The following is a 27918-nucleotide window of genomic DNA, read 5'->3' as shown; positions in this document are numbered from 1 at the left end:
ATCTATGAAAAAATTGAAAATGACTGTGTTTGTGATTTAATAAGTCTTGAACCATCCTACAGATCTAGATCAAATTTTTGACATAGATGAGGTTCGGGCTGGGATAGTTTTTGTCATTTCACTTTGACGATGCAACTTAGGAGAAGGGGAAGGGATCGAAAATGACCGATATTAGGGTCGAATCTATAGTTTTCGGATTAGCTGAGATGAACAGTGACACTTCCGATGCCGTTTAAATCCAAATTCAGCCCCGTAATTATGAGGAGGAGAGGGGAAAATATATAAAAATGATTGAAAATGACTAATATTTCTATCGCATAAATAGCTTTCGGGGTCGCTGAGGTTAACAGTGACACTTCCGATGCCGTTTAAATCCAAATTCAGCCCCAGTAGTACTCCTAAGAGGGGGTGACAAGCAAAAATAATTGAAAATGACCGATATTAGTGTCGAATTCATAGTTTTTAGGGATCCCTAAGTAGATTGGTGAGAGTTTTGGTGTCCTTTATGTCCAAAATGGAACGTATTCTCCCCGTGCGAAAAACGACCATTCTGCTAATATACTCTATATCTACGAAAAGAAAAAAAGAATTATGTAACATTAACTTTATTGTGAATGGTATGACTGCAGATAAAAAAAAAGAAAGTCTGTTTTTATTTTTTTTAGAGAATAGACTGCTATCAACCACAATAATTCCTTGGAAGCAATGGAATAAAGGGTTTTACTATGCCAGGGAAACGTAAGCTGGGGAGAGAGGGAGCAGAGGAGAAAGAAACACTGTCCGGAACACATCAGAGACCGCGAAACGTGCAATTTCCTAAGAACAGGAAGGTCCAATCAAGTTGGTTATTCAACCGACGTAATCATTTGATAACATTCTACAAAATGCAATTTTTCTTTTCTTTTTCTGTATTCGCATGGACACAATAAGCAATTTCTAAGAACCCCACTTGTTATAAGGAAGGGTCTTCAGGATGAAAAAAAAAAAGTTACTTGATAAAAATGAGGAGACGGACGAAGCAAAAACCAGCAAAAATTGTTTCCCAAGAAAAAGGGAGTGTTTAATTTTTCACATATGATACTGTCTCTCTCTCTCTCTCATCTTATAAATAATTCTCGTCTCCCTCCCTAATAACAGGGCTGCTCTGTTCTGCTCACCATTTGATCAAAAAACTCGGTATGATATGACTTAGAAATATTAGTATACAATTTTTTCTTTTTTTCTTTTTTTCTTTTTAATTTTCTAAAGGGAGGATCGTTTTTTTCCCTTCCAGCTTAATATACCAAACACAGACACATACAGTATACATATAATTAGCCATTGTCCTGGTACCAGATGGGATAATAAGATGAAATCTGTATTTCTGCGAATTTCGCATCGCGGTTCTTAACGGATAAGGGCCCCCTCTCTTACATGGTTGCCAACCTGTAAAGCTTTATTATTTCTTACTGCATCGCGAAATGTGATCCATAATTTTCAGTAAATATTTGTACTGATTCGTGGCCGAGAAGCTAAATTGCGTGGTTCCTGATTCGATTCCCGGGTTTGGGTGTACACTTCGCTTGATAGTGTTTCGGTAATCTAGGACCTGAATATGACCTTTAACTCTAATTAAGCAACCAACTAAATCAAAAAACGTGTATGTACCAGGTGTCAGGGCCTGTCGTGGGTTTCATAGCACCCCCTCCCACAAATTCAGTGTGAATTCGAAACCTAAACACATCTATTGAGTAAAGAAAACTCAATTAATTAAGGCCACTATTTTTTTTTTTTTTAATTCGGCCCAACCAAAACATGGTTTTCTAGTTAATATTATTCAATATTCTGCCTTATCCAATACGACAGGAAGACGAATACAAAAACATTGAGGTCTGTGAAAAAGATCCCAAGTCCTTATGAGAAGAATCGAACCTCCGATGAGCTTTATCTCACGGCCGTCAGTCTAATGCATCAGACCGCTTGCCTATTCTCCATACCATGACTATAAGCGTTGGTAAGGATTTAATGTCATAAGTGTTCAGAGTGGTTTTATGAAAAATGTAACAATGTGTTACACTGTATAAGCCACTGGACACAATGTGCATGCGCCATTGTTCCGTACAATTAGATAAGCAAGAAAAATCATCAAACAACTTAAAGAATTTCAAAACCCAGGACCAGAAAGATTTTCAGGTCCAAAGAAGGAGAGAGACAGAAGCAGGCAACAAAAATCACGAAAAAAGAAACAGTAGTTGGCGTAACAGTCCTTTGTGGGCCTGAACCGCTCCAGCACCATCTCTTAGCGACCGGTCGAACTAGGTCTCCCCTAGTGACTAATACGTGATCAGAGCCTTGGGTCGGCCTGTTTGTAACAGGCGTATTAGGGGCTTTCTAGAACTAGTAGCCGTCATGTCTTTTATTCATGTCACTCCCCAGTTGGCCTCACAACGCTGGATGAACGTCGAAAATTGGGAATACATCAGAAGGAAATCGAACCCGGGACTATGCATAAGTGAGCTCAACGCTCTAAAAAATAAACTAAAAAAATCAACGGAGTATTCCTCAGTTTCCTGAGCACCCGAGTTGAAGAAAAATGAAATGAAATCTTTAGGTTTTACGTCCCACGACTACGCCAACGAGACGGTGATGATGAGAAATGAATGAAATGGTGGAATGAAGAAAGTGGGAGGAAACGGGAGAACCCCGAGAAAGCCCATGAGCACGGTGTTTGTCCACCACAAAGTCCACACGGCGCAATCTGCGATCGAACCAGGGACCCCAAATACCGGAGGTGAACGGTCTACCACTGAGCCACCGCGCCTCCAGCACCCGAGTTGTCCTTATACAAATTTTTTAACCTTGACCAAACTGGACAGGGATATATCCAGGACAGTTTAAATTCTAAAAGCTCTCAAACCGGGAATCGAATTCGGAACCACGTACATCAAAAGAGCACGCGCTGACTACTAGACAAGCGGAGAGGGCAAGATTACAGTGTCCCTGACCAAAAAAAAAAAAATCACCAGACTTGTTTAATAAAACTACAGAATTGGCAACATTTTAGAAGTATTATTTTGTTTTGTTGGTAACATCATTCACTCTGTAGTGCTTACGTGCGATCCACCCTTCCGTCATTTAAAAATCTTCAGTTCTTAGAAATATTTCTCATTGTGATGTTAGATGTTATTTCTTTTTATTTTTTTAAATTCCCCTACTTCCTCCCCCTTTTCCGTTTAAATTGCCGATTCGGCGAAGTAATTTTGCACATTTGGAAAACAGTCGGCGTTCTCCCTGAGACATCTCCTTTTTTTTACCGCCATCTCTCCCTCCCCCTCCCCTTTGATGTGATGCCTACATAATTAACTCTTCCATTCAAAATGAATACCCTTGAAGAAGGGTTGTAATTTCAAAACATCTCATGCTCACTACAATCTGTTTTTTTTTTTTTTCATTTTGACGGGCTATTTTCAAAAATTAGCATACAGTGTAACACGTTGTTGCATTTCTCATGAAATCAATCTAAGCATTTGTGACATTGAATACATTGGCAAAGCTTGTAGTCATATTGAAGTATTTAGTTGAAAAAAATTACACGTGGATGATTGAAAAGTTTATAGTGAATTAATTTACTATGGAATTAAGTTGAAATACAATATCAAAACGTTTTGTCTCTGAAGCCTATAAATGATTATGGCCGGCTAGAAATCACACATTCGGTTGGACAATAATTGGCCACACCATCAGCTTCCAGTACCATTAGTTCTTGACTTCAGAAGCGGAATTTATTACATCTTTATGGCGTTTTCATTTCAGATTTACGTATGCCATGATATTTCATATCAGGTTTCTGCTGGAAGTATTTCATAATACTTATTTACAACTTGAAAACTGTTGCGAAATGAAATCTTTCAGTTTAACGTCCCATGGTTATGCCCTTAAGAGGCCCCATCACGGCGAAATTAAAATACCGCTAATTTTACAGTAATTATGTGATATCTTCAAATAGATAAAAGATAATCGAAAAGGGGATCAAGAGCTCCCTAGACAATATTATTTTACATGAGATAGCGTTATCTCGACTCACTTATCTGCTTTCGATTCCACGCCATTTAGAAAATCGGCTTTTATTTTCGCGTTTCTAAATGGCTGCAAACGTAAAGCTACTAAGTGACTCGTGATAACGGTGCCTCATGCAAAGTAATATTGTCTAGCGCACTCCTGTTCTACGTTTCGATTATCTTTTATCTATTTGAAGATCTCACATAATTACTGTAAAATTAGCGGTGTTTTAATTTCGCAGTCATTAGGCCTCTTAAGCCTAAGGGAGACGGATGATTAAGGCAAGTGAATGATAATGAAATAATTGGCGGAATGGAAATGTGGACGGAAACGGGGGTACCCGAGAAAACCAGCGGACACGATGTTGTCCACCACGAACTTACTTGGCCGGGGATCGAACAGAAGCACTCTATCATTGAGCTACCGTGCTCCGGGAAACTGTTGTGAAAAACGTATTTACACTCAATGTTAAATACAAATATCGTGATACGCATCTCATGTGCCTGGGAGCACGATAGCTAAGTGGTAGAGGGTTCACCTCTTGTGGGAGAGGCCCCTACTTCGATCAAAGATTATGTTTGTAGTGTACAACATTGTATTCGTAGGTTCTTGTGTTTCCTTGTACATTCTTATTCCACCAAACGCGTGCGCTTTTATGCACGGTGCCCTGGGTTCGATTCAGTGGCGGCCGGTGGATTGTGGTTTCGGGTGTTGCAGTACGAACGATAAGAGAAAGAAGATATAAAGTTGACTCATTGACTAATCAGCATAACTTTAGATGAAATTGCTATGTGACATGTTAAATTAAATAAAATTCTGTATTTAAAAAAATAAAAAAATGCAGAATATTTTATCCAATTAATCACCTTAATTAATTAGTAAGTTCATTCTCCTCTCTTTGATTGGAGCAAATCTGCCTAATACATGCTGATTGAACTCTGGTATTTTTATTGTCAGGTCTTTTTCGATGGAAAGCGTAACCAATGGTGATAATCTTTCTTGGGACATTCAGTTCCTTGAAAGTGTTATTTCTTTCTCATGTGGAAGAAAACTTTTCGTATTTTGCTGACGCCATAGATACAGTTAATATTAATTTCAGAAGCTTTGTAGATTCATTAAATATTTTTTCTAGATTATTGCGAACGATTCATTCTATCAAACTCAGTCCCTGACAGTGATCCGAATTCCTCTTCAGCGTTGACTGAAGAGAGTTCGTAGCAGAAATTAGTGTTATAAAAAGAATGTCCATTGAACACACTTTATTCACAGTTTATATAGGAAAATTTAAAATAAATTGAGGAAATGTATCTGGTGCAAATAACACTACTGATATAAGATATCCTGTAAATTTAAACTGGATTTTTTTTTCGAACACACCTGAATTGCCCTTTGCTTGTTTTGTCTAAGCCTTAATTGCAAATTTTTCCTCAGTTGAAAGCTGGTCAATGTTTTTTGTAAGTTATTTACAGAAGTCATGGTATACAATTCATTCAGAATTTGTAGGTTATTTACAGAATTAAAGCACACACAATAAAATTAAACCTAATAATTAAAAACCAAAATAGCTGATACAAAATAGGTACTGGTATATGAATTCCGAATGTCACATATTCATACACACACATGTGCGTAAAAGAAAAAACTATTATACATTCCAAATCATCCATCTTGGTTGTTACGCAATGCATGATGAACACAATATACTTCCACATGAGGAGAAACAATGCTTACCAATGTAATATGTTCTGGAAAGGAAAGCTCGAAACCCGCCAGATGAAGGATCAGCATGTAACAAAAGCCAAAAATCAAAGAACATCAAAACAAACAGCACTGCCAGTTCTACACCCAGAAATGTTAACTGGGAGGGGTGCAAAGTATTTGGGGGAGGTCCAATACGTCTACATATTATGGAACCTGTCTTATACTGCACCCGAAAAGACGATAAGTAATTCTTACTTACTGTCATCTATATTTTTAGAAAAAATGATAGAACGATTATTTTTATAAGAAAAGAAGAGTACATGATGAGGCGTAAAATAAAATATTTAGCCTACATCAATCGTTTCTCTGTTAAAGAAGTATAGTTCGTTAAGGAAGTCTACAAATGTTAGTCAAATTTCGAAATTTTTGGGAGGTCCGGACCCGGTGGACACCCCTCGTGGCTACGCCCCGGAGCATTGCTAACAAGTCCCAAATTCAATGTGGCGTTCTCCATCATATAGTTTTATGTGGAAATTATCAAGAGTATAAAATATACTTATTTTATAAAAGAAATATGTTTATACTAAAATACTGTCCACAGAAGGGGGGAGCTATTCTACATACTAACATATTAATATTTGATTCACAAATTACTGTAGAAGAAGCCTTCATTATCAATATAAGCTAAGAATTAACTTGTAAATGCGGGTCTACTTTCATTTGTTTTCTCCTCTACTAGATATTTTCTTTCTTATTTTGTAATTCTGCAATCACTTTTTTTTAATTGTCATTATATTGATTTGCTTCAGTATGGTCCCGTAATTTAAAAATATGAATGCATAAAAACAAATTCCATTTGTTAATTGCTAGTGAAAGAAAATTCAGAAATCTTATTTAGCGTGAAAAACCTTCTCGTTCACTGGAAACCGTGCTGTATTGCAGAAGCACTGCAACGACCAGTCCCTTTAACTTCTGAGATAGGGGAAAGGAGACTTAACATTTGCTCCAATTGCCGCACTGAAGGAATCTGGTCGTTGTATGCTCGCTGCAACATAATATAAATTAGAGACTCTGTGACGGATTATTTTTCGCTTTTTAAAACGGATTAACGGAACGGGCAGTTACAGAAGTAAAAAATATGTTATTTAAAGTGTATATATGCAAGTATTAAAAAGTATTTTTTCTGTTCTTTACTACTATTGATAATAATATTTTTTTTCTTGAAATACTTTGGTCGTTGCGCAACGCTGCAACACTAACATTAGCCGCCACTGGTTCGATTGACAGTCGGAAATCACTGTAATTCGGTTCGGATTTCATCTTAGGATCTTAAACATTAGGTCCATGTCTGAATAACCTGTGTAGTAAGCTCCAAATAAGTAACTAATATTTTAACAATTCTTCCATAATTAATCATCTATGTTGTTTGACCTAAAGCAGTGATCGCCAAACCGTCGATCGCGAGCTAATAGTAGCTGGTGGGGACATTTTTAGTAGATCGCGTTAACGGTCTGGTTGGCTAACATTGGTTCCTCCACTGCGCTGCTATACTAACGACAGTGGGCGCTGACGACAACAACGGCTTGTTTCTCCCGCGCAACTGCCATTATCAGTCTTATCTCACAGTTGATTGTATATGCGTGAGATTGTGCACGTTATGTTTTTCGTGTGTATATTAGACATTTGCTATGTTTTCCGTGTGTATATTAGACATTTGCTGTTTTTCGTGTGTATATTAGACATTTGCTATGTTTTTTCGTGTGTATATTAGACATTTGCTATGTTTTTTCGTGTGTATATTAGACATTTGCTATGTTTTTCGTGTGTATATTAGACGTTTGCTAACTTAGACAGCTTGATGTCATATTTACTAGAAATGTAAGTTTATAGGCAATAAACAAATCTAAGACTTTTTTTAAAAAAAAAAGACGGTACGGTAGGTGAGAAGCTTCATAAGTTTGGTGACTAATCATCTAAAAAGTATTATCTAAAGCAGAGTTTCTCAAACTTTTTCATTCATCGAACCCTTTTACGTCAAAAATAAAATGGCGGAGCCCACGAAAATAGTATTAAATTATTCGACACTTTATAAAAAACACATTTTATTATGCACTATCATTGAACAGAAAAACATTTTTTCTTTCTTAGATTTTGTATTATTATGTAAGTAACCATCACGCCATTATTTTAAAATTGAATAAATTTAAATTACTGTAAATATGATTACTTTTAAACTGTTTTATATGCATATGAAAATCTTGAGATTTCATAAACACTTCAAAAATAATAAATCTGTAAATATGAAATTTTATATGCACACGAGATTTTTTATTATTATTATTCATTCTAATTTTCGTATTTATATTTCTTTCCCTATGAAATTTACCACAAACATGCATTTCCCGATTATATACATAGTATCAGTATTAAAAGTATCCTGAAAAATCTTTATCAATTTTTAATTTTTTTTCTTTTTCTTTTTTTTTTAACGGAACATGTTGAACATTTTGTACACGTGTACTATTCTGAGCTTCTCATGTATAATTCTTGACAACTCTCAACCAAACTTACAATACGGTAATTTTTCTTTTATATAACAAAATATTTTAGGATTTATTTTAAATAAAAAATTTCATCCATTTTGTGTGTGAATGGGGATGAATTTAAAACACTTATTGCGTTGACTCTTTGAATGGCAAGGCTTACCCGTTGGAACAAGAAATGTTTGCTTCTAGGGTCACCTGACTTATTAATTAAAGCTGACCCCATATTTGTCAAAAATTTACTTGTTTCTTTGCTAAAAACCACGAGAAATTAGGTTTTCGTAAACACTTCAAAATATTAAATCACTGTAAATATCATCACTTTTACACTTTTATACGAACGTGAGCTTGTGTGCATATAAAAGTGTAAAAACGATCATTTTACAGTAATTTAATGTTTTGAAGTGTTTATGAAAGTCTAATTTCTGAAACGTGTCATGAAACCTAATGTGACATGAGAATCATTTTTCATACAAACCATACCACATGTGCTGAGACTTCAGTGGGAGGAGTGGGAGTGTTTTTTTGGGGGGGGGAGCGGGGCTGCAGAGTTCTTTAATACCATGTTTGATGGCGGAAAGCTGCAGTCTCATATCTGGTTCCGCATCCAGTCTGTTTTCGGTATTTGATTTTGGTGGACACATACACAGAAAATTCAGTTTCACATAAATAGGTACTTACAAAACGAAGCAGTGCCTCAATAGCTTTCTTCGATAACCTCGAGTATTCTTTTCTAAATTGACACCAGAAGTCTATCAACGGCAGTTTCTTGAACTGAAGTTGGGATGAATCGGGCGTCAAGCCTATTAGCTTCTCGTATTCATCAACAGTGAGGCGAGGAGGTTTTTCTTGGATGTCATATGGAAATTTGACCCACTGATATTGACTATATTCACTTTCTTTTCCTGGAAAATACTGATTTACAGTCTGCTGCAAATTCCTAAATGTTCAATAAATTATTTATTAATGTCATCGAATTCTTCGATATTCCCTTCGTTCTCCTCAAGGAATTTTTTCAATGCAGGGAATATGTCATATTCACACTGAGTGATACTTGTGCTCCAGAAGTGTAACTTTCTCTTAAAAACCATGATTTTGTCCTCTGCTGTAAATACATTTGCGCTATTTCTTTGAATTGAAGAATATACCTCATTCATTTTCATGAATACTATGTCAGCCAGATAGGCAAGCCGAAACAGCCACTGTTGATAACTTAAACGTTCTTCCAACTCGAAGTGGTACTTGATGAAAAATATTCTTACCTCTTCTCTAATTATTTAGGTTCAAACTTGCAAAATCAAATTTCGAAAGACCCAAAATTCAAACCAACTTTTAGATGAGATAGAGACTTGCGATTTTTTTTTCTTTCTGATGTCGATATATAGAACCCCTCGGCACTCTTTGCTGAACCCCAGGGTTCCGCGGAACACACTTTGAGAAACTCTGATCTAAAGGGTATTATGAAAATAAATCAATTCATTCGAAATCTCAGATGAGCTTCTTCGTGGCTAAGCGGTTAGCGTACTCGCCTTTTGTGTGGGAGACCCGGGTTCGATTCCCGTTGAGAGCTCATGTAGTTCGGATTCCACATTCATCAGTAGGTCCCATCTCATATAGCCTCACTGCTGAACTAACTAACTCTATGGCCTATGGAACCCGGAGGTTCAATGCCGCGTTCACAAAAGCTCTCCACTGACTTCTATCCTTAGCTAACTGAATCCAGTTTGTACTTTGTATTCCTATCTCTGCGAGATCAATCTTAATATTGTCCTCCCATCTGCGCCTAGGTCTTCCTAATGGTCGTTTTCCGATTGGTCTTCCAGTCAAGACTTTGAAAGCGTTACCCGCCCACCTAAGCCTCTTAGACTTGACGACCCTACCAATGTTGGGTGAACCATATAAATTATGTAGTTCCTCGTTATGAAGTTTCCGCCATTCCCCATTCCCGTTCCTCTTGGGTCCGAATATTCGTCTCAGGATCTTGTTCTCAAATACTTTCAGTCTATGTTCTTCCCTCAGAGTAAGTGACCATGTTTCGCAGCCATACAAAACAACAGGCATGATTATCGTTTTATATATTTTAAGCTTCAAATTCCTCGACAGAATTCGCGACGACAAGAGATTTTGAACCGAATAGTAACACGAATTCCATGCTTTTAGTCGACATTTAACTTCTTTGTGAATATGATTTTCGTCTGTTAATATTAATCCTAGATATTTGAAACTATCAACTTTATCAAACGTATTATTTAATATTTTAACGCGCCCATAATATGCTGTATTCCGGTCCCGATGCACTTCCATGTATTTAGTTTTCTCTGCATTTACTTCTAAACCATGTCCCTGCAAGCGTTTAATAAGATCTCTGCATTTCTTTCTATTGTTCTCCTATCATCCCCTATTAAATTTACATCATCAGATGCCATAGCCTGGTGAATACCATTCAACTGTAGGCCCTGGTTTGAACTTTGACTTTCCTTATAGCGTATTCCAGAACGAAGTTAAATAATAATGGCGACAACGCATCTTCTTGTTTCAGGCCATTTTCGACGTGAAAGCTCGTGGACAAAAATTTTCCTACCCGGATTTTACTTTGGGATTCATTTAAACATATCTTAATTAATCTAATTAGCTTTCTCGGTAGTCCAAGTTCTGTAAGAACGTTGTATAATGTTTCTCTCCTAACCAGTCGTACGCCTTTCTAAAATCAATAAATACGGTGTAGTTGATGTACCGGGGTATTGTATTCCCACTTTTTTTCGAGTATTTGGCGAATGGTAAATATTTGATCGATAGATGATCGATTTCGTCTGAATCCGCACTGATAATCTACAATAATTTCATCTGCGTATGGGGTCAATCTTGCTAATAGAATATTTGAAAGGATTTTACAGGATGTTGACAGAAGAGAAATGCCTCGATAATTATTACAGTCAGTTTTGTCACCTTTCTTGTGAATTGGAACAATGATTGATTCTTTCCACTCTTGTGGCAATTCTTCCTTGTTCCAGATAAGGAGAATGAGTTTGTATATCTTGTTCCACAATTTTTCGCCTCCAGCTAAAATTAACTCAGCCGGAATTTCATCTACACCCGGAGATTTGTGTTTCTTTAATTTCTTTATAGCGGTTTCTACTTCTATTCGGTTGGGTTCTGGAATATACGGTTCTGCGGTGTGTATCTCCTTTTCTCCACGCACACTAGTTTTTGGTTGCGTGTTAAGCAAATCGTCAAAGAAATCTTTCCATCTATTTAAGATGCTATCCGTGTCAGTGAGAACTGTACCGTCAGATTTCTTTAATATATAAGCACGAGGTTGATAGCCTTTCTTAAATTCGTTGATTCCCTTATACATGTCCCGAATGTTTTTATTTTTACTATTATCTTCAAGTTCCTTAATTTTAGCTTTCAGAAAATCGCGTTTCTTTGTTCTAAAAGTTTTGTAAGTTTCCCGCCTGATATCTGCGAAATTTTGTGTAGTTATTTCATTCGGGTTTTGTAGCCAACGTAATTTTGCCTGTTTTCTCTTCTCTGCTAGTTTTATGCATTCCTGGTCGAACCATGGTTTGTTCCTACGTATTTCCGCGTATCCCAATTTTTCTTTTGCTGAAATTTTAATGCTATCTCTAATTTCAATCCAGGTATCCTCAACACTAGTGCACTCCGAATCTTCTAAAGCCGAGAATCTATTCGAAACTTCAATCTGGTATTTCTCTCTTACCTGGCTCTCTTCTAATTTCTTTAAGTTGAATCTCTCCGTTTTCGGACAATGAATATTACCTTTATTCAATAACCTTTCTCGTATTATCGCTGCTACCAGGTAGTGGTCAATGTCACAATCAGCCCCTCTGAACGATCGGACATCAATTATGCTAGATTGCCTTCTTCTATCTACTAAAACGTGATCAATTTGATTATGTGTTTTCCCGTCTGGTGATCAGAGATGGAGTGGGTCAGTGAGTTGGTGGGTCAGTGGGTCAAGTTTTCTGAGTGGGTCAGTGGGTCGTGGGTCAATAGCATGTGACCCACTGTGACCCACCACACACCGTGACCCACTGCGACCCACCACCCACCATGATCCACTGTGACCCACCACCCACCATGATCCACTGTGACCCACTGCGACCCACCGACTCAATATGATCTACCGACCCTCTCTGCTCACTGCATTGTAGACAATATCTTCTGAAGACTGGTATTTATCTCCGTTTTACTTTCAAGACCTTCATTTCCCTTCCGTTTCCATTTGTTTCTGTCTACTTACCTGAGGTGAGTATATCTAACCAAGTGAAAAAAGAATTTCAGGCACTTTTGGATATTGATATTTTTAATAGTAATAATAGCAATAGGACTTACACTGCAAATTGGCTTTCGAGACCTGTGAGGTTTTAGAGCTAACTACTGGAAAAAATACATTTTTGAATAACTGTAATATATAAATTATTATATAAAAAATTGAATGTAATTATGTGTGCCTGATCATCACGGTCAAATTGCAAAGTCAAATGAAATTACTTTTGGTATATAGTTAGGCCTTAATCCAAATTGGGATGTTACATTGCTTTTATTATAATGCATAATATCCTAAGAAGGTAGTGAGGATCCGAATTTTTGCGGGGAAAAAAATGAGTATCTCGCAAGCCGTTAAACTTACGGAGCTGAAATTCAGTGTAGTTACTCTTTATTGAAAATAAACATAATCTGTCCTAGCATTTTTTTAAATGTTCCTTTATGTTGGGGGAAACACTTTCTATATATGGAAAATTGGTAGTGAGTTGATTTGTAAAAATGATCGAAAACGATCGATGTTATTTAAAGAAAAAAAATCAGAAACAAAAAATACAGTGCTTGGCTTCATATATCCATTGCTTTCTGCTATAATAATTGCTGAAGCTTGTTTATTATATGGAGTGCTCACGGCACAGAGCAATCAACCCATAAAGTTGTGAGAAAAATAGGCATAAAATTTGTACTGTAAGCTTAATTACACGGACATTTGAAGTTTGGATTGTACGCATAATTGTATGGAAAACTTTGCACTTTTTTCCCTTTACGTTGGTCTACTTACTTTGATTTGAAACTTTGAAATGTCGTCCTTTTTTCCACTGAAAGGTATTGATAATTCAACAAGGAAATAATTATACTATGATAATTTAATTGAAATTCATCGTAATTTGGCACATGGCAAACAGCAGTGTGGTAATTGAAGTTGAAGAAGGAGGGAAATTCCCATTCACCTCTGAACACTTTCCAGGAACCTCGTTCCCTTTCGCTTTCTAGACGGGGGAGGGAACTTGATAATGGTATCAAATCTTCATGTGTAATTACAAAAATTAAATTTATAAACAAATAAGAAATCATCAGTTTATCAGGCTTTAATTGATAATTTATTCACAAGATTCCCTATCAAAGGCGTGGTAGATGAAGTTTCTGTTCTACATGGGTCGACATTTCCAACTGACATGGTCGATATGGAAAAGATGTTGTATGGTGATAGAGAGATGATACTTCTTGCTGAGTATTTCAAACCTGACCATAAAAAATCGTTATCAGACTTAAGTCTAACAAGTAGATTGTCGATGAGAAGTTGCAGAAATCGGGTAGAAGTATTATCGATTTCCACGACAGAGTGCGAACGGGGATTTCCCCTTATGAATTTACAGATGACTGATATTAGAAATAGACTAAGCGCTCAAACATTGTCTAACTTGTTGCTCATCAATGTTAATGGCCCACCGCTAGACATGCTCAAAGTAGACGAGCTAGTTATTTCTTGGCTGAAGGATAGACATCATTTCACTGGGATGATTTACCGCCAAAAAGTTACCAACAGGAAATAAATCCGATTTCAGATTTGTTTTAAGGTGGAAAATTACGAGTTACGGAAAATGTATACTTGTATTTCTAATGGCTTATTTGTGTTATTCAACTTTGTACCTAATTTTTAGTAAGTCTCTTCTTTCCTTAGGTAAACTACTTTGAATAAATATTCATAAAAATTGCAATTATGCATGTTTGTAACTTAAATTTAACGTGGTGTTTTAGTGATTACACAAATTACAATTATGAGCATGCTTTATGGAAATGCTCTCACATAGGGTACCCGACCACCTTTATACCCTTATGAACAACTGATTTTTCAAGTCTTTTGTGAGAAAAATACTGTGAACTGAGAAACCATAACATTTTCCATATTGTACAGGGGTATTTTTCTGCGAATAGAAGTTTCTTGTGGAATGCGTTCAGAAATTAACACTTGCAAGAATACTCTCTTAGTACAAATATATTTTAGGCACACACTAATTTTCCCCCACCTCTAACTGTTTCAATTTCCTCACTGACAAACACTTTACCATTTTATATCGTAAATGTCAGATCCACCGTTATTGTAACAGAGTGGTGCTTGAGCGATTGACTAGAAATTCAAACTCCGATTAGTGACAATTTCACAGTCTTGTTTTATTACAAGTGTAAACTCTTTAGTCAGTTCAGAAGAGGCCGTGGATCGTGTTCAGAGTTGATGACGATGGATTTTGGTGAGTCAGAGTAGGTCAAAGTGGATGAGAGTGGTTCATGGTAGGTGGTGGGTCACGGTGGGTCAGAGTAGGTCACGGTTAGTGGTGGGTCGGAGCGGGTCACCGTGGGTGGTGGGTCACGGTGGGTGGTGGGTCATGGTGGATCGTGGGTCAGAGTGGGTCAAGTTTTCATTGACCCACGCCAACTCTGCTGGTGATGTCCAAGTGTATTTATGAACGTCGCAATGTGGGAATTTTGTACTCTTTACGATTAGGTTTTTGGATGTTGCAAAGTTCACGAGTCTAACACCGTTATCATTACTCTCCTTATGCAGACTTTCGTTCCCTATAATCGGTTTGAAAATATCCTCTCGTCCTACCTTCGCATTGAAATCCCCTAATAGAATTTTCGCGGGAGTTGGTCAAATATCCGTTCCACTTCTTCGTAAAAACTGTCTTTTATATCGTCATCCTTATCTTCAGTTGGGGCATGTACATTTAAAATAATATTATCACACCACCGTCCTTTAAGAGTAATAAAAGAAAGTGTCAGTTACAAATTCAACCCGTTTAATTGCTGGTAATATACGTTTATGAACGAAAAACCCTGTTCCTAACTGGTGATTTTTACTTCCTTCCCCGTAAAAGAACGTAAAATTTCCGGAATTCCCAGATCCATTTCCTTCCCACCTAACTTCCTGAACTCCTACTACGTCCATCCTGTATTTCTCTAACTCACTCGTTACGGATTTTAACGCGCCTGTCCTATAAAGACTCCTAATATTCCATGTTCCAAATCTCATGTCCATTTTCTTTTGCTGAGGTCGTGCCAAGTTATCAGTCCTTGTCCGAGGCTTTTGTGAATATTTCTGAACAAGTTTTTTTTTTTTTTTTTTTTTTTTTTTTTTTTTTTTTTTACAGGATGAGGTTGTTAGCCCTACCCAAACCCCCAAGCTGGAGGACGACTCCTAGTCGGCTGTCCGCGACTGCTTATTCAGTATATTCGCAGCTAACCTCTATATCTAGAGGCCTTCTCCTCGATCCGCAACCTGAGGACGCGCCATGCCGTGGTGACAGGAACCCACGTTACCTCGCTGCTGAAAGGGACGTTAAACTCAAAATCAACTCAACTAAACCGAAACCTCAGATTAAGGGTACCAATAATTCAAGTTGTTCCTAAACTGCTTCACGACGTTGGACCAGCAGCAAATGTTTTGTCCCTCCTCCAGGTATCGAACTCTAAGAAATCTTGCAGTGTAACGTCCCACGATTAGGTTAAGGGAGTTGATGATTAAAGCAAGTGAATGATGATGGAAGAATTGGTGGAATGAGAAAGTGAAAGGAGACGGGAGTATTCCGAGAAAACCCCTGGACACTATGTTGTCCACCACAAGCTTACTTGGGCGGGGATAGAACCAGGGACCCTATGGACCAGTGCCGTGCCGTGTCGTGGAGAAGCGAGCGAGCGGGACGAGCGCCCCGGGCGCCGAAGTAAGGGGCGCAAAATTAGGAATGAAAAAAGAAAAGAAGGAAAGAAAAAGAGAGAGGAAAATTACTTGGAATATTACTGGAATGTACTTAAATCCTCTTCCAGCTTTAGGAAATGATCCTATAATGTTACTCATGTTAGGAAAATGCATGTGCACGTATATAAAATGGAAGGAAAAAGGTAATAAAATGTGCTCAAAATCAAGAAAAAGTAGGATTTAATTTTGAAATTTTTCTTACGCTTCGCGCCAACAATGTTGGTGCTTTGCGGCTGGTCTGTCGACCTTACTCATAAGTACGGAGGCGCCGTCGTATACTCTCGCCCCGGGCGCTGATTTTCCACGACACTGCACTGCCATGCACTTTAGCACTGAGCCATCGTGTTCCCCTCGAACTCTTTTTTTTAAGAGTCCCTATCACTGCGAAATTAAAATACCGCTAATTTTACAGTAATTATGTGATATCTTCAAATAGATAAAAGATAATCGAAAAGTGGATCAAGACCTCCCTAGACGATGTTATTTTGCATGAGGTACCGTTATCACGACTCACTTATCTGCTTTCGATTTCGAGCCATTTTGAAAATCGGCATTTATTTTCGCGTTTCTAAACAGCTGAAAACGGACAGTCACCTAGTAGCTTTCCGTTTGTAGTTATTTAGAAACGCGAAAATAAATGCCAATTTTCTAAATGACTGGAAATCGAAAGCATATAAATGAGTCATGATAACGGTATCTCCTGCAAAATAATATTGTCTAGGGAGGTCTTGTTCCACTTTTCGATTATCTTTTATCTATTTGAAGATATCACATAATTACTGTAAAATTAGCGGTATTTTAATTTCGCAGTGATGAGGCCTCTTAAGACATACACACGAAATTAACATGCAGTAAACTTTCAAGCTGCAACAATACTTATGAAATTTTCAACAATAGCATGATGATAATATTTCATTAACAAATAGCTACCTAAGAAACTGTATCTGACTGCCATTTCTATATATATTTTTTTCAAAAGGTTAAAGGTTAAAATTTATTTACAATGAGCAGATCTAGCTCTTCAGAGTCTGATCAAAACAAGTGTTCGCGTGAGGACTCGGACCAAGAACCCAGAGTCTCTCCGACGCCAAATTCATCACTTGCTGGAGTTGATCTTACGAGAGAGATGTCTTTGATTCTTACAACGATACGTGACATTCTACAAGGTTACCAGCTGGAACACAGCGCTATCATCGAGGCAACTGAAGAAACACTCGGTTTATTGGAACCCAAAGACGTTAAAGATGTTGTGGAAACGTTTCTGGAGTATTTACTTCAAAACAACGTCACGAAGCAAACAGCCGAGATATCCGAGGATGTCCTAAATGACATTTTAAACGAAATGGCCATTCATGACGCTGGAACGTTTGGCTTCGTTCTGGAGGATGTTTCGAGGAGACTGCAAAGGAAAGGGTTGGCACAGATTGTGTTAAGAATGTGCATAGATACAGCTAAGCTTTATGCTGAAGACTAAATTACACATGTGTAGATTTTTTTTAAAGTTTGTTTATAGAGTGATTGGCAGAAGCAACACCAAAGGATAAAATCACTTTTTTTTTCAAAAAAAAATAATAATAGTATTAATAAAGCCATCAATTGAAGAAAAAACTTTCCTCTTTCTACTTTCAAGTGATAGTACCCAAAAGCGGACCGTAGTCCAGTGGTTGGAGCGTAGGATTCATGTCCGCATGATACTGGGTTCGATTCCTGTCCAGTGTTTCCCCAAATTTCGGCGTCCCTCCAGCGTCGTGAAGCAAACTGGGAAGTCACTGGGACGTGACGGCTGCTAGATCTAGAAAGCTTCCGATACGCCGACTACGCGTTAGTCGCTATGATGGACGTAGTTCCACCAGTCGCTAACAGATGGCTTCCAAACCGGGCCCTTACGCCAATGGATTGGTTTTAGTGCGGTACCCAAACGTATGTAAAGAGGTGACATTTCTTAATACCATACATGAGCTGTCTGAATCCAGAGCGAACTGTTTCTTCGTGCTGTGTAAAATTGATCCTTGTGTAAAGGTAAGCGGAGCGGACGTCCCATTTTAAATGAAATTGTCCCAAGAAAAATGCAAGCGGGACACAAAATGTCCCGTTTTTTTTTTAATGCATCCAGTTTTTAGCTCTAGGTTCTCTTGTATGAACACCAACGGCGTTTTCAAAGAAAGGTAAACCCTTTTACATGATATTTGGTCATCAAAAATATATGATTTCAAGAAACAATTGACGAATCTAATTCTAGTTTCTATTAAAACACACATGTGCAAGTTGGAACAGAAAGTCGGCCAACCCCAGATAGCAGAAACAGCTTGTCACAAGCATGATATAAACTTGTCGTAACAAGGTTGTTCCAAGCTTGTTATGACAAGTTTGTAAGCGTATATCAATGCTGATTCAAGCGACCGAAGTTGACAGGCGACAAGCATATTGTAGGCTTATACTGTAAGATTGTTTCAAGCTTGTCAGCTCAAGCTTATTTCAAACTTGTTACATAAAGCATGCTACAGGCTTGTGATCTCAAGTCAGGTACCACAGAGGACTTACGGGCGTTGAAGGCCGTACGAGACAATGTACAACATTCTTCGCGAGAACTGAATAGTTATATTCAAGTTATAAAATCGTTTGTTGTACATTAATATCATAGGAACATAATAAGTGTTATAACGGTAACCAAATATTTACTTACTAAAGAAAATCAGAAAAATCTATTTATTTACCATTTTAGTGGAACACTTGACCATTCTGAACATGTTCGGTGGTACACTTTACACTGGATGTTCCAACGCAGAGGATATTTTCAAGGCAGACTTCAGTAATCCAAGAAAAACTCCCAGCTCAGTTTCAGAGATTACGTAAGAAATTCATTTTCAATAACGAGTCAGGTGGGCCGGATTAAGGGTGGTTTAAAGGGACAAGTTTTACCGATAGATGTCACTACAGTCTTCGTATATCTCTTATGTATTTTTTTTCCTTTCACGAAAATTCACGATTTCTCTTACAAATTTCAACCTAGAAATTTCAAATTTTTAGAGAAGGAACATCATAATATATCAAAAGCAACAATCCGTGCCGATTTTTTATCCATTTCATATCCATTTCAAGAATCAAACCATTTCAACAATGAAGAAAATTCTAAATAAAATAATCGGCACCCTGTTTAACGCCAACCAATCAGAACTGTGTTTTTCGTTCCTACTTCCGGAAGCATTACTCTCCTGAGCTAGTCCTCTTTATAGGTGAATTCCTGCATGAGAGGTTCAACTTTCATATTTTTACGTAGATATGCATCTCATGAGTAAGACAAGGTGACCAGCCGTCCCGTTTTAGCCGGGACAGTCCCTTTTTTCCAACCATTGTCCCGTTTTTTCTGATTCTCGAACGGGACGCCTAAATGTCCCGTTTTTAAGTAAAAATGACCTAGGTGTCCCGTAATTATTATTCAAAATATAAATCGTCAATGCAAATTCTACTCTCTTCCGTACCAACACTCGTTGCCAAGGTTCAGGCGTGTCTAGAACTTCTGAATTTTCAAATGGGAATTGAATGTTCGTGGCTCAAGTGGTTGGGTAGAACATGCAATCGGGAACCATTATTTGTTGTGTGGTACACGTAAAGTTAGAAACGGTGTGTTATCACTCTTACTTGTGTATTTTGTAAATTGAGAACACTGCTGAGTCCCAAAATGCAATCTGGAAGTCAGATATCCCCCCCTCCCCCGTAGCCGATTCGTATGCGTCCCGTTTTCGCAAGTGAAAATTCTGGTCACCTTGGAGTAAGAACACAACACGTTTAGATTATTTAGAGAGTACTCTATTAAAATATTAAAAGAATAAGTCCTGTAAGTTATACAAATATGTAGATCCGCACAGTACATCTGCACCATTTATTGATTAATATATTTGATATTTAATCACCATGTTACTAACAGCAAGTATGAGGTCATTATGTCAAAAACGACTGCTCCATTCAAATGCTCGTGCTGATCTCGAAAAAAAAATGTAGGAAGGAAAAAACGGACCAATGAAATTTATCACAAGCAACAATAGTAAACACCATATAATCCACAAAGCGAATTAAGGTGTTATGCCTCTTTCCTTGCTCCAGAGAACCGCTAAAATTGTCTGCAAGTTAAAAAAAAAAGTTGCAGTAGCTTCAATATGTTGTTTTCTACACGTGCGGCCGACACGCATTCTTACGAGTTGTTGCGTGAATGAGTAACCGCACAAGTACACCACGTAAGTACAGATGTAGGATGTCAGCCCGGCTAGCTCAGTCGGTAGAGCATGAGACTCTTAATCTCAGGGTCGTGGGTTCGAGCCCCACGCTGGGCGTTTCCTTTTCATTTCTTCCTCCTTCTGTAAAAGACACTATTTCAATAGAAAGTATTAATGAAGAGTCTTAAGCCCGGCTAGCTCAGTCGGTAGAGCATGAGACTCTTAATCTCAGGGTCGTGGGTTCGAGCCCCACGCTGGGCGTTTCCTTTTCATTTCTTCCTCCTTCTGTAAAAGACAGTATTTCAATAGAAAGTATTAATGAAGAGTCTTAAGACCGGCTAGCTCAGTCGGTAGAACATGAGACTCTTAATCTCAGGGTCGTGGGTTCGAGCCCCACGCTGGGCGTTTCCTTTTCATTTCTTCCTCCTTATGTAAAAGACACTATTTCAATAGAAAATATTATTGAAGGGTCTTAAGCCCGGCTAGCTCAGTCGGTAGAACATGGGACTCTTAATCTCAGGGTCGTGGGTTCGAGCCCCACGCTGGGCGTTTCGTTTTCATTTCTTCCTCCTTATGTAAAAGACACTATTTCAATAGAAAATATTATTGAAGGGTCTTAAGACCGGCTAGCTCAGTCGGTAGAACATGAGACTCTTAATCTCAGGGTCGTGGGTTCGAGCCCCACGCTGGGCGTTTCCTTTTCATTTCTTCCTCCTTCTGTAAAAGACACTATTTCAATAGGAAGTATTAATGAAGAGTCTTAAGCCCGGCTAGCTCAGTCGGTAGAGCATGAGACTCTTAATCTCAGGGTCGTGGGTTCGAGCCCCACGCTGGGCGTTTCCTTTTCATTTCTTCCTCCTTCTGTAAAAGACACTATTTCAATAGGAAGTATTAATGAAGAGTCTTAAGCCCGGCTAGCTCAGTCGGTAGAGCATGAGACTCTTAATCTCAGGGTCGTGGGTTCGAGCCCCACGCTGGGTGTTTCCTTTTCATTTCTTCCTCCTTATGTAAAAGACACTATTTCAATAGAAAATATTATTGAAGGGTCTTAAGCCCGGCTAGCTCAGTCGGTAGAACATGAGACTCTTAATATCAGGGTCGTGGGTTCGAGCCCCACGCTGGGCGTTTCCTTTTCATTTCTTCCTCCTTATGTAAAAGACACTATTTCAATAGAAAATATTATTGAAGGGTCTTAAGCCCGGCTAGCTCAGTCGGTAGAACATGAGACTCTTAATCTCTGGGTCGTGGGTTCGAGCCCCACGCTGGGCGTTTCCTTTTCATTTCTTCCTCCTTATGTAAAAGACACTATTTCAATAGAAAGTATTAATGAAGAGTCTTAAGCCCGGCTAGCTCAGTCGGTAGAGCATGAGACTCTTAATCTCAGGGTCGTGGGTTCGAGCCCCACGCTGGGCGTTTCATTTTCATTTCTACCTACTTATGTAAAAGACACTATCTCAATAGAAAGTCTTAATATAGTGCCTTAAGCCCGGCTAGCTCAGTCGGTAGAGCATGAGACTCTTAATCCCAGGGTCGTGGGTTCGAGCTCCACGCTGGGCGTTTCATTTTCATTTCTACCTACTTATGTAAAAGACACTATCTCAATAGAAAGTCTTAATATAGTGCCTTAAGCCCGGCTAGCTCAGTCGGTAGAGCATGAGACTCTTAATCTCAGGGTCGTGGGTTCGAGCCCCACGCTGGGCGTTTCATTTTCATTTCTACCTACTTATGTAAAAGACACTATCTCAATAGAAAGTCTTAATATAGTGCCTTAAGCCCGGCTAGCTCAGTCGGTAGAGCATGAGACTCTTAATCCCAGGGTCGTGGGTTCGAGCCCCACGCTAGGCGTTTCATTTTCATTTCTTCATCCGTATGTATATAGGTGCTGAAAGCCCAGAAATCTAATTCCTAAACCTAAACAGCTCTATTTTTGTTTTCACAGGTGACTTATAAGTTCTCCGTCTATACATAAATTAGTTGTTTAAAAGCTACTCTTCCTGACTGAATTATTAGATTTTACTTGTAAAATTCTAATTATAATGTCCCCTATTCGTAATCTGCAACCAAAACTACTTTAAGGAAAAGACAGTATTTTCTTTCCAGCCGGATTAGCGCACCTAATAAAAACTGAATCTCAAGTTGTAGTCTGTGGGTTCCACCCTCACGCCGACTATCAAATTTTCATTACTTTTGTATTTTATCCCAAGAATCATTTTCATAGATGACATTGTTAGTAAGGCATCTATCTGAAAATTCTGTGTGGTCTTACCGAGAATCTAACCCGGGAATACACGCACCCAAGACATTGGCTCAAATCAGTTGAATAAGCAGAAGTTCAGTCTAGAGCTGCTATTTCCAACACAACAATGACTGACATCAGAAGACGCCATTACGCTCGGAGCAGAGACACAGAGAAGCAGCAAGAGGTAAGAAGGGGAAGCGATTAAGAGAGAGAAAAGTACAGAGAAGTGTTGCCAGTGTATTTGCTTGTTTCTTACAGTTTAGCTGTGTACTACGTAAAGGAGTTTGGTTTTGTATGGTGTGCTATTTTCTCAATATTGAAACCGGAAGTAGTAGTATATTTATACCAATTCCGGTGTCAATAGAGATTTGAAAGGAGATCGAATATACTCTTAGAACGCATAATTGGCTGGAGAAAACCGCTTTTTTTCTAAGGTCAAAGCGTTTTCACTCTATAACAATCAACGTTAAAACCGGAAGTGTTTGATTTTCTGCTACTTCCGGTTTTAAAAGAGAAGTTAGAGTGGACATGGAAACATATTCTTGAGGACACTTAACAAAGTTCAGAACACTGTTTCTCCCTGTGTGCTACTGTTTTTATTCTATAAAGATTAACGACAAAGCCTGAAGTGCTTTACTTCACCCACTTCCGGTTTTAGTAAAGTTTTAAGAGTAGAAATGAAACATATTCTTGAGACGTTTACTCGATTGCAGAAATCGCTTCTTGCTATGTATTGCCGTTTTCCCTCTTTAGTGATCAACGTAAAAACCAGAAGTGATTGATTTCTACTACTTCTGGTTTTAATAGAGATTAGAATGGACACGGAACATATTCTTGGGGCACTTAATTCAGTGTAGAAAACCACTTCTATTTAATATATTTCATATTTACTCAAAGATGATCACTGTTAAAACCGGAAGTGCTTGATTTTCTGCCATTACTGGTTTCAATAGTTAAATTAGAGTGACTATGAAATATATTCTTGGGGTCCTAAATTGGTTGCGGAAAACCTCTTCTCTCTAATATATGTCTGTCTTCATTCTATAGCGATCACCGTTAAAACCGGAAATGGTTTATTTTCTGTCACTTCCGGTTTTTATTGAAAGATTAGAGTGGATATGGAAAAATTCTTGGAACACTTAATCGATTGCAGAAAACCACTTTTCGCTATGTATTACCGTTTCAGCTCTATAGTGATTAACGTTAAAACCGGAAATGACTTATTTTTAAACACTTCCGTTTTTTGGTATCAGTTCCATTAACGAACTCAATTCCTAACTACACTTTCATTAAAGTTGATGGTGCCTCACCAATTACTTCTTGAGATTTTTCTGTCGAGATGGATAGGTAAATATAATATCCTGCACATGGCTCTGTTTACTAGCATCCAACATGTACTCATATTTACAAACATTAAAAATCTGCGTCCTGCTACGGATTACTACAATAGCAGACGACAGGAAACAGCGACACAACTGGTAATGTGACGATGAATACCAGTGCAATCGCCATACTAGAGCAGTTCTAACACCAGGAGGACCTCAGCAATTACTATCAGCCTTTGACTGGTCACCTCTACTCCTTTAGCTTACTTGGAGCTTAAGGAGCTACACAACCCAAAGTTTTAGCTCACTCGAAGCTCTAGGCCTCCTTTTCTGCCCACTAAGTTTGGTTTGAGCTCTAGGCCTTATTTCCTGCCCACTAAGTTTGCTCATAGCTTTGAGGGACTCCTAACCTCAGTCACTCATCTTGCGTGGTGCTTTGTGGCTTTCAAACCTCCCTCTGCTTGCGTGAAGCATTGGGGATCCTAAATCTACTCCACCTAGCTTGATCGGAGCTGTGTTGAGACCTCTAACCTCAGTCATCTAGCTTGAGTGGAGCTTTGTGGCTTTCAAACCTCCGTCTGCTTGCGTGGAGCATTGGGGATCCTAAATCTACTCCACCTAGCTTGATCGGAGCTGTGTTGAGACCTCTAACCTCAGTCATCTAGCTTGAGTGGAGCTTTGTGGCTTTCAAACCTCCGTCTGCTTGCGTGGAGCATTGGGGATCCTAAATCTACTCCACCTAGCTTGATCGGAGCTGTGTTGAGACCTCTAACCTCAGTCATCTAGCTTGAGTGGAGCTTTGTGGCTTTCAAACCTCCGTCTGCTTGCGTGGAGCATTGGGGATCCTAAATCTACTCCACCTAGCTTGATCGGAGCTGTGTTGAGACCTCTAACCTCAGTCATCTAGCTTGAGTGGAGCTTTGTGGCTTTCAAACCTCCGTCTGCTTGCGTGGAGCATTGGGGATCCTAAATCTACTCCACCTAGCTTGATCGGAGCTGTGTTGAGACCTCTAACCTCAGTCATCTAGCTTGAGTGGAGCTTTGTGGCTTTCAAACCTCCGTCTGCTTGCGTGGAGCATTGGGGATCCTAAATCTACTCCACCTAGCTTGATCGGAGCTGTGTTGAGACCTCTAACCTCAGTCATCTAGCTTGAGTGGAGCTTTGTGGCTTTCAAACCTCCGTCTGCTTGCGTGGAGCATTGGGGATCGTAAATCTACTCCACCTAGCTTGCTCGGAGCTGTGTTGAAACCTCTAACCTCAGTCATCTAGCTTGAGTGGAGCTTTGTGGCTTTCAAACCTCCGTCTGCTTGCGTGGAGCATTGGGGATCCTAAATCTACTCCACCTAGCTTGATCGGAGCTGTGTTGAGACCTCTAACCTCAGTCACCTAGCTTGAGTGGAGCTTTGTGGCTTTCAAACCTCCGTCTGCTTGCGTGGAGCATTTGGGATCGTAAATCTACTCCACATAGCTTGCTCGGAGCTCTGTTAAGACCTCTAACCTCAGTCATCTAGCTTGAGTGGGGCTTTGTGGCTTTCAAACCTCCGTCTGCTTGCGTGGAGCATTGGGGATCCTAAATCTACTCCACCTAGCTTGCTCGGAGCTCTGTTGAGACCTCTAACTTTAGTCGCCTAGCTTATTTGGAGCTTTGTGGCTTTGAAATCTCCCTCAGCTTGCGTAGAGCATTGGGGATCCTAAATCTATTCCACTTAGCTTGCTTATAGCTCTGTGGAGATCCTTTACTAGGCTGTTCGGACCTTAGAATACTACCTCTCTTTACTCAGTATTAGTGAATTACTAGAGTGAGTTTTAATAAGAGGATTTTTATGATGAAATTTGGCAGTGGGAGAAAAGTTCCCGTGTATAATATGCTCTCCCTATGCTCTACCTACACCTGCATAAGCAAAACTTTATAATATAAAGGACTTTTGGTAAACCAACCTCTTTAAAATTTAATAAGTGATTCCAAATGAAGTTGTGCTTATCATTAAGCGAGTGTAAGAGGTCAATGTACTTTTAGAAATTTAGAGTTCATCGTTTTCTTTTTTGAAATTACCCGCATGAGGGAGGTGGTAAGCGATATATATTGTTCACTCACTCACGACAGGTATGAAAGCGCGCACACACACACACACACACACACACACACAATTTTACATTCATGTTAAGTGCATCTTTTCTCCATTTCTAGCGTTACGCTGGATACAAAATGGGCGTGTCCACCCTCACACACAACAAATACACACACGATGGGCGAAAGTTTCTCTCCATAACGCATTCGCTCTATGCAGTCGTGGGACTGACAGAGAGGTGGGCTTTTAATTTACTAACAATGTTGCCAGACTCTTATTCCTGTTTTCTTTTCCAAATCGAAGAGAAAGGAATTCACATTAATCCCTATTACTATGTATTTCATATGACATTATTTGTGACTTCTGAGTGTATCTCTATGTACGTGTGAAAAAAAAAACTTCTAACTGACTCACTGATCGTCGCCTAGGTCAAACTGCTTAAGCTACGGACTTAAAGCGATAGCGCATGTAGCAACAACTATTAGCTTCAGGTAGACATGTGATTCCGAACGTAGTGACACCCATCTGTGTGATTGTTAATTAGAGTGACTCATTGAGACATTTCCGTTTATTGTAAGGATTTCTCATTGTGCCCCTTGTCTTTCTACAACCAACATTACAAATCTCTTAACCAAGGTTGATTAACATTCCAGGATAGTATGACTCATTGAGACGTTTCCGTTTATTATAAGAAATTCTCATTGTTTCCCTTGTATTTCTACAACCAACATTACAAATTCCTTGTATAACATGTTAGGATAGCGTGACACACCGACTGACATGTTTCTCTTTTATATTTAGGCTGGCCGTCAGTGTCTGGTTTACTCCATTTTTTAAAAAAATGTTATTGTAACCAGTGTCAATTCTGAGATAATATTTAGTTCTCCTTGTAGTTTGGTTCACAGATTGAATAGTTTAAATATTCTTAGATGGAAACAGTGTAATTTCTTCATGAAGCTGCGTTGCTGTGGATTCTTGGTTCTAACCATATAATCACTCGTTTTCGGTCCGAGAGAATAAAACACGAAAGAAATTGATAATTCATGCGTACGTTAAAAGTTTAAGAGGAAGAAAAATGCGTACATATTATAGCTTTAAACGAAAACTTAAATCATTTTGAATGCCTTTAACGTGACCATTTGGACTCGCATTATATGTTTTTAAAAATGGCTTAATTAGACTAAAACGACGCATTAAGTGACTCATATTGACCTTACAATGACGAGAAAATAATAGCAGATCGTTAGACAATAGATTAGTCTTCCGTATATATATGTAATATAGTGTTTTTTTTTTTTTTTTTACAATGAAAGAGGTAAACAATTTTCTGCCAGTTCCGTGGGCGATATAAAAAATATACATATGTGGTCTCTTCCTGAACACACTTCGTTTACTATATATCGTTAGGTTTTATAAGTCTACAAGTACAGTCACAATGCAGTGAAGAGTGATTGAATTACTTGATTACCCTACCGACTCCAGTTGTCGCGGGGTAGCTCAGTGGTGGAACACTTACCTCTGGTGCATGGGGCCCGTGGATCGATCTCCGGCCAGGTAAATTTGTGCTAAATAGCACCGTGTCCGTGGGTTTTCTCCGGGTAGTCCCGATTCCTCCCACTTTCTCATTCCACTAATTTTTCCATTTTCATTCACTTGCTTTAATCATCGTCTCCCTTAGTCTACAGCAGTTCTGTCCAAATGGCGGCCCGCGGGCCGCATGCGGCCCGCCAAACCATTCTCTGCGGCCCAC

General features: G+C 38.7%; 13 non-coding genes across 13 annotated transcripts; all 13 read left to right on the top strand.

Moving 5' to 3' along the window:
- The first annotated feature begins 20578 nt into the window (after positions 1–20578).
- TRNAK-CUU (transfer RNA lysine (anticodon CUU)) lies at positions 20579–20651 on the top strand. Its single transcript has one exon. It is a non-coding gene; the product is annotated as a tRNA-Lys (tRNA).
- A 71-nt stretch (positions 20652–20722) lies between these two features.
- Positions 20723–20795, top strand: TRNAK-CUU (transfer RNA lysine (anticodon CUU)). Its single transcript has one exon. It is a non-coding gene; the product is annotated as a tRNA-Lys (tRNA).
- Positions 20796–20866: 71 nt separating this feature from the next.
- On the top strand, positions 20867–20939 carry TRNAK-CUU (transfer RNA lysine (anticodon CUU)). The gene has a single exon. It is a non-coding gene; the product is annotated as a tRNA-Lys (tRNA).
- A 71-nt stretch (positions 20940–21010) lies between these two features.
- Positions 21011–21083, top strand: TRNAK-CUU (transfer RNA lysine (anticodon CUU)). The gene has a single exon. It is a non-coding gene; the product is annotated as a tRNA-Lys (tRNA).
- Positions 21084–21154: 71 nt separating this feature from the next.
- Positions 21155–21227, top strand: TRNAK-CUU (transfer RNA lysine (anticodon CUU)). The gene has a single exon. It is a non-coding gene; the product is annotated as a tRNA-Lys (tRNA).
- Positions 21228–21298: 71 nt separating this feature from the next.
- TRNAK-CUU (transfer RNA lysine (anticodon CUU)) lies at positions 21299–21371 on the top strand. Its single transcript has one exon. It is a non-coding gene; the product is annotated as a tRNA-Lys (tRNA).
- A 71-nt stretch (positions 21372–21442) lies between these two features.
- On the top strand, positions 21443–21515 carry TRNAK-CUU (transfer RNA lysine (anticodon CUU)). Its single transcript has one exon. It is a non-coding gene; the product is annotated as a tRNA-Lys (tRNA).
- A 71-nt stretch (positions 21516–21586) lies between these two features.
- TRNAK-CUU (transfer RNA lysine (anticodon CUU)) lies at positions 21587–21659 on the top strand. The gene has a single exon. It is a non-coding gene; the product is annotated as a tRNA-Lys (tRNA).
- A 71-nt stretch (positions 21660–21730) lies between these two features.
- Positions 21731–21803, top strand: TRNAK-CUU (transfer RNA lysine (anticodon CUU)). The gene has a single exon. It is a non-coding gene; the product is annotated as a tRNA-Lys (tRNA).
- A 71-nt stretch (positions 21804–21874) lies between these two features.
- Positions 21875–21947, top strand: TRNAK-CUU (transfer RNA lysine (anticodon CUU)). The gene has a single exon. It is a non-coding gene; the product is annotated as a tRNA-Lys (tRNA).
- A 71-nt stretch (positions 21948–22018) lies between these two features.
- Positions 22019–22091, top strand: TRNAK-CUU (transfer RNA lysine (anticodon CUU)). The gene has a single exon. It is a non-coding gene; the product is annotated as a tRNA-Lys (tRNA).
- Positions 22092–22162: 71 nt separating this feature from the next.
- Positions 22163–22235, top strand: TRNAK-CUU (transfer RNA lysine (anticodon CUU)). Its single transcript has one exon. It is a non-coding gene; the product is annotated as a tRNA-Lys (tRNA).
- A 71-nt stretch (positions 22236–22306) lies between these two features.
- On the top strand, positions 22307–22379 carry TRNAK-CUU (transfer RNA lysine (anticodon CUU)). Its single transcript has one exon. It is a non-coding gene; the product is annotated as a tRNA-Lys (tRNA).
- The last annotated feature ends 5539 nt before the right edge of the window (positions 22380–27918 follow it).

This window comes from Thermobia domestica, chromosome 14 (genome assembly GCF_964235325.1).
Source record: "Thermobia domestica chromosome 14, izTheDome1.hap1.1, whole genome shotgun sequence".
In the NCBI taxonomy this organism is placed as follows: domain Eukaryota; kingdom Metazoa; phylum Arthropoda; class Insecta; order Zygentoma; family Lepismatidae; genus Thermobia; species Thermobia domestica.
This window is presented reverse-complemented; position numbering and strand designations above follow the sequence as displayed.